The sequence below is a fragment of the Rhineura floridana genome, chromosome 11 (assembly GCF_030035675.1).
Source record: "Rhineura floridana isolate rRhiFlo1 chromosome 11, rRhiFlo1.hap2, whole genome shotgun sequence".
Classification (NCBI taxonomy): domain Eukaryota; kingdom Metazoa; phylum Chordata; class Lepidosauria; order Squamata; family Rhineuridae; genus Rhineura; species Rhineura floridana.
The window spans coordinates 62,770,199-62,782,329 of NC_084490.1; the positions used below are offsets into that span (position 1 = coordinate 62,770,199).

Here is a 12,131-nt window from a genome sequence, read left to right on the forward strand (position 1 = left end):
AACTGGTAACAGTAATTCACAGACCATGTATTTACGGGCTGTCATGTCGATAAATCACAGATTAAAGGTCCCACTCCTAATGCAATTATTGATGTGATAGTCTGAAGGAGCCATTAGTATTTATTGTGTCAATGATGCACAGACAACAGAGGACTGGAAGATTTTAACTGATTTTTTTTTTTTGCTTCATGTTACAGTGCCATTAGATGGGAGCTCAATAAAAAAACCACAAAAACATTACTTTGTTTTCAGCAAAGAATTTGATTTTATGTCATTTTGTTATATAGACCTTGTGTTGTTTTATGAGCATTTGGATGTCACATCTAACAAAACACACTGCTATCATATAAACTAGATGTTTTTGAAAGGCTCAGTATAAACCAGTACCCATATTTCTTGTCTGGAATAGTTGATCATCTGAATGTGCAATTAGAAGTTGAGTGTTTTTATAACTTGCATTGGTCATCAGAGACTCAAACTATCTGTGACACTCAGAGCACAGATATGTGCCTACTCACATGAAAGCCCCACTGAATTCAGTGAGGTTTACTCCCAGCTATGTATTGGATTGCAGCCTCAAACTGCAACCCTAAATACCTTCAGCTCCATTGGATTCAATGGGACTTATGTCTGAGCAAATGTACACAGGATTGTGATATACCTCATTCATGTGTATCCCTTCCCCAAGGGAGCAGGAGCAGCTCTACACAGTGTTGGCTCCAGGTTGTGGCAGGCTCTTGGGCAGGACATTCTCCATGGGCCCCTCTCCCTCTGTGAGTCCAGGGAGGTCTTGTCATGGGCCCTCAACAAATGCGGCACCATGTCGATCCTTGAAGCTGCCCCTAGTTTTAGGAACTACACTACTGCGCAGAGGTTGGGGCTACAGGAGTGACAGAGGCTACTTTCACTTCCATTCATTTTTTAAAAAAAGTGTGCTCATCCCCCTCACAGGTAAAAACACTGTATTTCCAGGGATTCTGGGTGTCGAAATGGCCATACGTAGCAGAATTCAGCAGCCCCTTGTTTTCTTTCCTTTGGTCCTCTGCTCAAGATTGTAGCCTCTACAGCTGCTTCTGTTAAAGAAAAAGAAAATGTTGGGGTGGGGATTACAGATGATTGTCACATTTATCTATTTATTTGATTCACCTTTCACCATAAGGTACTAGGATGGGCTGCAACAATAGAATATGCAATTATTTTATAATACACATCTATAAAAATCAGCAAAATTCCAAACAGAACAGTATAAAGTGAGCAAAAGAGGTGGATCTCACAAAATACTTTAACTGTCAAAGGTCAGGGTAGAGAGGTACGTCTTCAGCATATGGCGAAAGCTGTAGACTGAAGATGCTAGCAATTTGGGCCTAACACTTTGTAATTTTTCCCGATTAATTTTCGTGGAGATGGACACTGAAAGAAGCAGAAGCGCTTCATAGGTCACACCAACATGGCAAATACATATCAATTTTGCACTACTTTCATTTTCAGTGCTTCCCCAAAGAATCCTGGGTACTGTAATTTGGTGTGACAAATTTTATGAGATCCCGAGTTCCCCTCTCACAAAATTACAGTTCCCAGACTTCCCTGGAGAGGGAGAATGACTGTGAAACCAATTTCCCCACTGAGGGAAAGATGCAAGTCACGGCAGTTCCTAGAAGCAAGCTAGGTATATGCTCTTTTGTTATTGGTTTCTGTGTTGTGAAGTGAAACATACAGCACAATAGAATCACAAACAAGATACTAATAGTGGGTGAATACAGATGACATTTACCAAGCGGCACAGCCACAGTTCTCCCCTTCTTGCTAGGTGGGGCTTCAAGGAAATGAAGGGAACACAAGCGATTTCAGCGTAGCTAATAAAACTTCGATAACACTGTTACCAAGCTCAAACGTCTGTCCGCTTTCATGTCTTTCAATTATTATAATTAGAAATGTAGAAGCTGAATAAGTTTTAAGTTTAGAAGCTTTTACTGCCTTATAATCAACCTCCCTCTAAATATTGTCTGGGTTGGAACCCCCTTGCCCTGAGCCAGAGGAGATCTTGGATAGGCTGAGATGGATGGGTCAGGTGGGTTGGATTTCAGGCACCACTTCGTACGTACATACTTGTGTCTCTCTGTGTGTGTTTAAGTAAATGGGACACCAGCCGATTTTTATAGCCAGAAATGTCCATATTATATAACATCTAGCTATCTCTTTCATGGAATCTGTCCTGTCACAAATTGAAACATCTATTTTCCAAAAAAGTTTTTTGAATCAATCGTCCAGGTGGTTACTAGCAATAACTTATAAAATATACATATGAATAATTGGTGAGCAGGTCACCTGTATATTAGCTTGGCAAGTAGTTCACCACTCCTCTGCCTTTCCAGATTTCTGTTTAGGTGTTGATGTATAAATAAATAAAAACACTTCCTCACCATTCTGCAGGGTGATAAGAATCCACTTGCTTGCCACATAAATCATGCTTCAGTTGGGTAAATGGTGTTCAGCCTATTGTTTCTAAAGCTGATAAATAAATTGATCACCTCTGTTGAATCAATAGTATTTTATCTTTTGTCTGTCATTGTGTGTTGATCTGTTGGAAAGGATTTATTGAAAGATGCCTGCCTGGACCTTAAAACTTTCATTTGAGGTCTTCCTACCTAAAGAGGTGTAGTAGGTGGATACTAGGGAGAGGGTCCTTTTGGTGGTAGCACTCCAGTTATGGATCCTCGCCCCAGTGAGGCTTACATGGCACCTGAATTAATATATTTTTGGCATCATGTGGAGACCTTTTTTATTTCCTTGGGCCCTTTAGAACCATGTTTCAGTCAATGGAGCAAATTATTTTCATATGCATATGAGCTTTATATATTGTTATTTATTAATATTTATTATTTTAGAAGGTTTTATGCTGTTTGTGCTAGTGTTTATGTAGTTATGTCTATTTTAGTGTTTTCTTATTTATATTATTTGAATTTTATGTGAACTGCCCAGAGAAGGTTTCATTTTTCCCATAGCTGTGTGCTCCCTCTTTAAGATTCTAGCAGAGAGGGGGAGAGGGATTAAAAATCACAGAAATCCCACTGACGATACAATAATTTTGTTCCTCTCATGGCTGTCCTCCTCTTAGATGTGAATAAGTAAGGGCCTTGCCAGCCCCAGTCTATGGGCTCCCCAGCCCCCTGACCTGGTGGCTACTGTCGTAGCTGCCCCTCTGGTATTACAAGTAACTCCTCCTCTGTCTCCTCCTCCTCCTCTTTGGTGTCAGAAGCAAGGAAGGAGGGTGGTTTCTCTTCTCCCCCTCCCTGCTGCCTCTGATGCTGTGATTTGCATGCGATATGCACCAAAGGAGGAGTGAAGGAGAAACTGGGAGAGACCTCTTTCCTCGCCTGCCACTGCAGCAGCTGCCACCAGTGACTGGGTAGCTTGAATTAAAATCTGAGCCAGAGAAGAACTTATGAATAATAATACTCCTCCTCTCATATTGAAGGTGGGTATTACAAGTCACCAAGGGTCACATTCCAAGCCAAGTAAATGCTAACTTTAGCAATACCACTAATTACCTAATGTTGATTCTGCTGTTTCTTTTTCTTCTGCCACCTTGAAAATTATGTTCTTTGAGGCAAATGATCTGCATTACTAGGTGTCTGAACAGCCTTCCACTTGGTGCAGCCTGATACTTTGTGATAACAGCTAGAAATCATTGCACTGCTATTCCTCAGTGACTAAAGGGTCACCTGTGATGATGCATAGTTTGGCTCTGGGTGCATTTTAAGCAAAATTAAGTGCTTGTTATTTTAAGAGATGCTCTATTTGAAAACGCAATACAAAATACCCTGTTCAATAAAACACAAATAGTTAAGATCACTATACTGTATCTTCAAGCAGATTCAAAATAAGTGAATGGCTATTACTACAGCCAGAAAATGTCTATAACCTCCATAGATAGATCTAAAGCAAAAGTAATACATTGATTAATTTTTCATTCCTCTACTGTCAACAGCCTGTTATTTAAAGGGCACTTTGCTGGAGAAAATATTAACATTTCAAATATTTTTATGATGTCAAGGAAGGAGTGCTGTAACTTTTTCCTCCTAAGCTTCAAGGAGATCTGACTGGATTTTCAACAGAGACCTGTTTAATTTGTACACCACTTTTCCTCCACTGAGCTCAGAGCAGAGAGTGATCCACCCAATGATCCTCTGAAGTAGGTCAGGTTGTAGCTGTCAACTTTCGTCAGTGTCAGACAACTGTTTTGCAATAGTACGCAGTCAATTTTGAGTCACTTTCCCAGTTCAAGACAGTTTATATATATATATGCAATACAAATATAATGTTATGGTTAAAGCAATAATAAAAAAAAGCATTACAACAAAACAACAAATTCTGAGAAGTTCTATGCTGTGAGCCTTCTTTTCAGGAGGCCAAACGGGAAGATCTAGTCCTGCCCTCCATCCAGAGGTCCTTCTAAAGCCGTGGACCAAATGCAGAAATATGCTGTTCCTAGCTATTGATGATAACATGTAATGTAATGTAATTGTTATTATCTATGACCTTTTTATCTCACCCTTCCCCCAAGGAGCTCAGAGAATCCCCCTCTTTTATGACCTCAAGAACTCTGTGAGGTAGTTTAGATTGAGAGATGGCCAGTAGCTCAATGTCACCCATTAAGCTTTGTAACTGGTGGTGATTTGAACCTGAGTTCACAACAGTCTATAGCAACCTCCCCCAAAGTAGTGCCCTCTAGATGTTTTGGACTACAACTCCCATCAGTCCTAGCCAACATGGCCAAAGTCAGGAAAGATGGGAGTTGCAGTCAAAACATCTGGAGGGCACCTGATCAGGCGAGGCTGCTCTAGCCATTCTATCAAACTGACTAACGATAAATTGCATAAATGTAGCTGAGCCTGTCCAAAAGAACTTAATCAAATAAGGATTCAAGCAGAAGAGGCAGTCTCTAGTGGTTCCCCATGCTGTGAAGGGCTTCAAAGGTAAGCACGGGCTCCTTGAATTGACGAGCACAGGCAAGCAGTGTGGTCATTTAATCCATATGTTATGTCATTCCTCTATGCTCAGGGAGTTTTCTCCATGGGGAGATAATTCAAACATGCTGCACTCCTGTCTGCAGCTGGCAGTGGAATAGTCCAGGGAAACCACTTGATTGTGTTGGTGTAGCTGGATGGCAGGATTGGCAGCTTGCTGTTTTGATACAGAGCCACTGGCAAGTTACACTGATTTGGTTTCCAAACAGAAAGAGCTCCTGATGATGTTTTCCAAGTGCCTTTTCGGCAAATCATTAGCATTTTAGAAGGGTAAATTGATATGGCTGTACTTATCTATATAATATACAATGATGGGATAGAAGATTGAGAGTCATTTTAAATTATTATCCATCACTAACCCCAACGTTCAAAAATTGGGCAAGGAACTATAATTGACACTTTAATGAAAAATATTCTTTTAGCTTTTTTTTTAAAAAAAGAAAAAGAACAGTAGAGCTTATGTGAGAACATTTCTAAAATAGTTCATGAAGGGGAATTGGTTTTTTTTTATCAATATTAGATATGAGAATTATTTTTTACTTTAATCTCCTATTGATATTTCAGAAGTTATCTCTTAACTTCAATCCGCCTTTAAAGATTTTTCAGAGTCATCCAATTTTGTCTGGATTAATGCTAATACTAGTTTGGTCTCTGTGCTAGTTTCACCTTTGTCAAGACCAATTGCTCATACTTTCAGTTTACATTAGCATCAACTCTGGGAGGATTATGTGGCATTTTTACTGCAGTGTGGAAAATGATGCTTCTATTCTGAAAAGGAATTTTTCCAAATGTAGGTCTCATGCAGGCAAATCCTTTGGGCTATGATATAGCTTATGTTTTGCACTCCCCACATCTCTCAGCAGAAGGTTCCAAGGGCAGCCTTTTGACAGAGTTACCTTGTGCTAAAGACACATAGTACATTTTGTAATAAATGGTTTATTTACAAGTTTAGAGGTTGATCACTAATCCCCCAAGCAACATTTGTCCAGCATCCCAATATCCCAAGAAATACTTCTGCTAGGCAGAAACATCATAGCAGCCTTTTCCACCAAACACTGTGTGACATTCTTATGCATGATGCATGACACTGGTGAACTTTTGGATGGCACTGTTTACTAAAACAAATGGTTCAAATGCATCATCTGCACCCAGCAGAGGCTACCTCATGGACAGCTCTGGTCTAAATGAAACTTTGGAGACAGTTGAAGCCATTTATACATGTGTAACTTGGGCTTGTGCTCAAGAGCAAGGCACCGGCCAAGACAAGAAGAGGAAACATCTTCATAAATGTTTTTCTCATCACTAAGGCTTTGGAACTACTAATGCCACTTCAACCCAATGGAGAAGACAGCCAATAGCTAGTGTCCAACCAAGTGAAAGAAGTAATGCAGGATCAACTGTGTATGATAGAAGCCGTGCCATTCAAGAGAGTAGCACTCTTAAAGGGCTAAACAGGTCTATAACAAGGTTATATCAGGTGCAAGTAGGGGCGATGAACCATGTAATATGTTGCCAGAATTAAATAGCAAGATGCAGCAGGCAAAAGAAAAAGAGGAAAGCAAGTAGGACTGGCTCTCTGTGGATTCAGCACACAATGATGGCAGATATACTGAAAAATATCTTAGGACAGAAATGTGATTCTCATCTGCATTCCTGAAAGGAAAGTTTCCATACTTTGCTGCAGCAGGTCACAGTTTGTAGACGTTCAAGAAATGTAAACATTGTACATCCGCCAAAAAAAAATGCATCTGTGCCCCTGCAAGAAATGCATACTTGAAACCAGTCATTCCCAGGTCTAGCATATGTTCCAAACTATATCTCAGTTATTATTTATGACTGGACTCTCTGCTGTTTGTGTACTGTTGTGCACTGGTACAGATGAACAACATTAAGTCAAAAGATGAAGAGGAAAGATAAAAGGACAGCAGCACATCTGATATCAATAGATGTTGTCATGTGCACACAGAAGTAAACAGTGCCATGCGAGTTCACTAGTGTCATGCACGTAGGGACCACACCAATTCTTATTCAAGGCAATTAAGGATCTCCCTTGGCATAAAAAAACACTGATGTTCCTAATTGACATGAAACCCTTCAATAAGAAATCATGACACAGAATCTGATCAAGAGTGGTTATTAATCAATCAGTTAATGTGGACAGTGCTGAAGAGGTACACATGTATATTCCATGCAGGAGAAATCATTTGGAATTCTTCATTTAAGTGTCAACAAACAAACAGACCCCCAAGCTCCCACCAGGGCGATTCAGAATAAAACACTGTATCATGAAAGAGTTCGCCTTGACTGCAAACTGCTTTTTGTGACCATCACTCCCTTCTATATGTGTAAGTCTGAACCCTACAATGTGGGTTTATCCACCAGAGATTTAAATGCACCCCCCAAGAGCATAGTGGAATCTTTTGCTGGAATTAAAAACTGGCTGTAATGTGTATTATCCCACCCTTGATAACCCAAGAAAACACACACATAATATATAATAAATGTTGGCTTGTTGAAAGGGGGAAAAGGAATAAATATAGCATTTGATTTAAATCACAGGCAGCACCTAGCTAAAAGAATCATACACTAGAGCTATAAGAGTATAGAGAGACGTTACACCGATTCACACCCACGATTGCAAGTGCATAGACTCATACCAGACAGAAAGAAAGAGGTATACCTTTGCTGATGATGATCGAAACTCAAAGTTAGGAATAAGACTTCTGTGCTTGGTGACAGTTAAACTCTCCCCTTTGAAAGACCCAGCAGCCAGACACAAAAGATCTCACCATTCCTTTGTTGAATCTCCCATGCAGTGACTTGGTGTTCTTAAAGAGTGCATAAAGCATTCAAGAAGTCATTGGAGCCACAAGTGTGCCCATTTGACCCATGCCAAACCTAACCTTAAGTGTATTTCTGGGTTGCATAGTTGCATGTTACCTGGGAGGGGGTACAGGTGAGTAATCTAGTGACATGAAATACTTTCCTTTGAAATATTTGCCTTACATAGGTAACTTAAAGATTATACCTGCTATCTCTGGTGCCATGTATGAGTGTAAATTCCTGCTTCTGGGGAGAATTTGTTTATATTTGATTTACCTGAACTCTACACTGGGCTGTGGGTCTTTGTTCAGTGAGAGGGATTATTCCCTAGGTAAACCTTCAAATTGGAACCTTCCTTATTATTCACTGACTAGTCCATATGTGTCTTCCTGAGGTCAGGAAAACAGTTCTGGGCATCCTGTAATTCGGGGTCCTTGTGAGGGCTGTATCTCAGAGTGCACCATAACCAGGCTCCTATACCTTGATCCATTAACATGAACCAAAGAATACCCCCCCAAATGTGAATACTTCTTTACATGCCATAGCAAAGGGCATAATAACAGAAGAAACTGAAGTATGAGCAGTGCAGCTACCCAACCTATTTGATACAGCACTCCTTCCAAGATAAGCCAACAAGACAGTTTTTAGAAACACAACACGGGTAGAAGTACAACACTGCAAGATGGCTGCAGCTACAGATCCAATTTTCATGTCACCTAGACCCCTCTGATCTCTTGGCATACCTTAATTCCTTAATATCTGCAGCAACTGTCAAATATGTTCTGCACAATCATGGGAAATCTGCAATTGTTGTTTGATGGATTCTCAAGTTGTCCCTTGATAAAGAATGCAACTTAAATAAGAAAATGCATAGATTCAAGCAAATTAGTAATTAAATGCAACACAAACATGATACTAACAATGAAGGATGATTATTTTAGCAAACAAGGTTAGCAAGCAATATTTTATTAATTAATTAACTGATTGATTGATTGATATCCCACCCTCCCTCCCACCAGGAGCCCAGGGTGGCATTTTTAATGCATATTTGAAGTAAACAACCCTTCAGGAACAAACAGTAAGTGGTGGGCTTTTCACAGGAAATTGGAACTAGGTTTCAGTTCCAGATTGGAACCCTATAGTTGCTTTTTCTAAAATATAAGTATGATTAGTTTAAGCCCACTTTTAAAAAAACAACAACAACAGTGTGTAATTTGGCTTTAAGTGAGTCTGGTATCTGACTTAACCCTGAAACATACGCCGTAGGGAACTCTCTGTGGTCCTGTCTCTTAGCTGTCCGAGTTGCACCTTGTCACACTAGATTTAGCCAGAATATCACCATGGGCTTCAACATGGAACAGGAGACCCAGAGACCATTGAGAAATGCTAATAATTAAGTGTATATAAATGTCTTAAAACAGAGAAATACATACTTAAATAGATCATTTCACACTATATTACTCTAAACACCTTCAACCCAGTGAAGATTCCTCCAATGCTGGAAAGTCAAAACAAATATAATAAAGGCATTTCCAGGGGTGCTATTTTAGATTTCAGCAAGATGGGTGGGAAAGTAGATTCTCAACAAGGATCCAAGGCCTCCTTTGGGATATACTCATAACTAAATTGCATATTTTGAAAAAGTATTGCTATCATCATTCTCTCTTGATGTACTGAACCAGGCAGCTGGCCAGAGATACTGGTTTCTGTAGTCTGAAATACCTTGCCGATCTGAAATGGCACCTCTGGACATATCTTGTATAGCTCCAATTCAGTTTAATGGGACTTTCATAGATGACATTCCTGGGATTTGGTGCCTTATATATTTAACTATGCTGTGCCTTTAATTCTAACATGGGTTCAGTTCCTTTTTCTTTATCCCATCATTTCCATTTTGCACATCCATCTAGCCAGCAAATTATCTTAATAACCTAACAATATCTGTAGTTTAGGTCTCAAAGTGCCTCCAATAATGGTGTGTTCTGGTAATTGTTGCCTTGATTCTGTGTTTCCTGTTACAGAATAAAATTCACTGTAAAGATTGATTTATCAGTTACTTACTCCATTTGTGTCCTCCCAGAAGACAGCTTACAGTAAAAACAATATACAATTATTAAAAACAAATAAGACCAAAACCATAATAAAAACACTAATCAACCAGCATCATCTTACCAAATAAATATGTTTTGATGACATCAGGATACAAGAGTGTGTTGGATGTCCCAAGGAAGATTGTTTCAAACAACTGGTGCCAGAGCTGAGAAAGATCTGCTCCTCATAGCCACTGACCTAGCTACTTGATGTCCACGGCACCTGGAGCAGATTCTCAGCTGCATTCTGGACCAGCTGAAGCTGCTTACTTGCCCAGTGTAGAATACATTGCAATAACGTGAGCATCAAGCTATCAACACAGACTCCAAGACAGTCTTCCTTAAGACAGGATACAGATGGTGAATCAGTTTGAACTGGTAAAACACATCCCTGCCCACATATGCTGCCTCACCCTTCAGAAGTACTTTTGGCTCCAGGAAGACCTGCTGACAGCAAAGGAGCAGGAAGCAGTGTGACTCTCTGCAGAGCAGGCAATCCTTCTGTTGCTAGGTCAGGTGGACTATCCATCATCAAAAACTCAGTCTTGTCTGCTTTGAGGTTGTTTACTCATCCTTGTCAAGTCTATCATCAGCTCTAGACACTGATTCAAGAAACCCATTGCAACACCTAGATCAGAAAAAAAGAGAAGCCAACAGGAGAAAAGACCACCTCCCTAGACAGAGAAGAAACCCTCTCACTAAAACTGCTAGCACAGAAACAAAACAATGGCACTCTCATGCTCGCCTGCAGCGGACCTCAAAGAAGTAACCTTCGCTCTAGAAATGTTTGTCAAGGCAGCCAGAAGCTGAAATGTCCTGGTGGGACATATCCTCCTTTCAAGATAATCAGCATGCTCCACCACTGACTCCCTGCACAGGAAGACAGTATTAATTTCTCCCAAGCCTTCTCCAGGCAAATCTCCCAGTATCCATTTTGCTGGTCTGTGGAGACCATGTTGGACCTTTTTTTCTCTGTCTTCAAAGAATGGTGGAAATTGTAGTTTGGTAAGGAAGCTGAGAATCTTCATGTTACTCCCCCATTTCATTTCCTGAATTATGAATGTTACTGTGCAAACTGACCTTTTCTTTCTTCTGCCCGTGTAATTTCAACATACAGTATATCAGGAATGGGGACCGTTGACCATGCTTGCTGAGGCTGATGGACCTTGGTGTCCAGACACATCAGGGGCAGGGAGAGAAGACAGATTCTCCATCCCTGACATATATTGCCTTCCTTCGGTCCAGTTCCTTCCTTTTTGCTGTCTGCTGCACCATCCTAAAAATTGGAAGCAGAAAAAATCATGCAACTTAAGTGAGTGACAATGTATTTGATTAACATAATTTGTGCAGGGCTCAGATACCAGGCTGGAGAGTGAAGAGGTGGAGAACATCCAATCCCTAGCCAAACCTAGATGAAAACTGATATTCCTGTGAGAATGTAGTCTGTGGATTATTAGTTTCCCCCCAGAAACAAAGAGGTGAGTCTGGTATTCATTATGTAAGCCTCATTCAGATGTAATGCTAAACTATAGTTTTAACTGTGGTGTGTTGAACAAATCAGGGCTCAGACCACAGACATTCCAGCCAACTATGATTTGTTTCACCTACTGATTTACTGTTCTTCCTCCTGTCTCCCTCTGTGAATACCTGGCTGCCATCCCAAATCCCCTTGCATTGCCTGAGGACTAGCAGTGTGTCACTTTATCACCAGCTCTCTTACCATTGGCCTGCTGCAGAAATGGAGCAAGGAATATGGATGTTCTCCTCAAAGCACTTCAGTCACTCTGCACACCCCTCGGTGTGTGTGGGGAAACAGACGTCAAGCATAGCATTCCTCTCTTCCTCCATTTCTAGACCCTCACCGAAGGCTTCTGAGCCCTCTTTATTTTCCTCCCCACACTCATTTTCCTACCACCCCTCTGAACAAAAGTCCTTCATGTTGTGGACATTCTTTCTATAAAGACACAAGTTGTTGTTTTCAGTATGAAAACTTTACTGGTGAGCAAACAGAAGGGCATGTGCTAGCAATAACTGGAGACCTTAGGACAGAAAAAAAAGGTTGGGTGGATTCTTGCAGAAACAGAATTAAGGTTAACTAAGAAGTGAGTGGTGGCACCTGCGGGGGGCTTTGAGATCAAGCCGCGCAACTGTATCTGTTAAACCATCCTTAGAACTTTGTAAGAACAAAGCT

At 40.5% G+C, this 12,131-nt stretch overlaps 1 long non-coding RNA gene across 1 annotated transcript; it reads right to left on the bottom strand.

Moving 5' to 3' along the window:
* Positions 1–241: 241 nt before the first annotated feature.
* Positions 242–10,338, bottom strand: LOC133366180 (uncharacterized). Its single transcript, XR_009758363.1, has 3 exons — positions 10,023–10,338; positions 8,594–8,686; positions 242–1,073 (listed from the first exon to the last, which is right to left on the bottom strand). It is a non-coding gene; the product is annotated as an uncharacterized LOC133366180 (long non-coding RNA).
* Between the last annotated feature and the right edge of the window lie 1,793 nt (positions 10,339–12,131).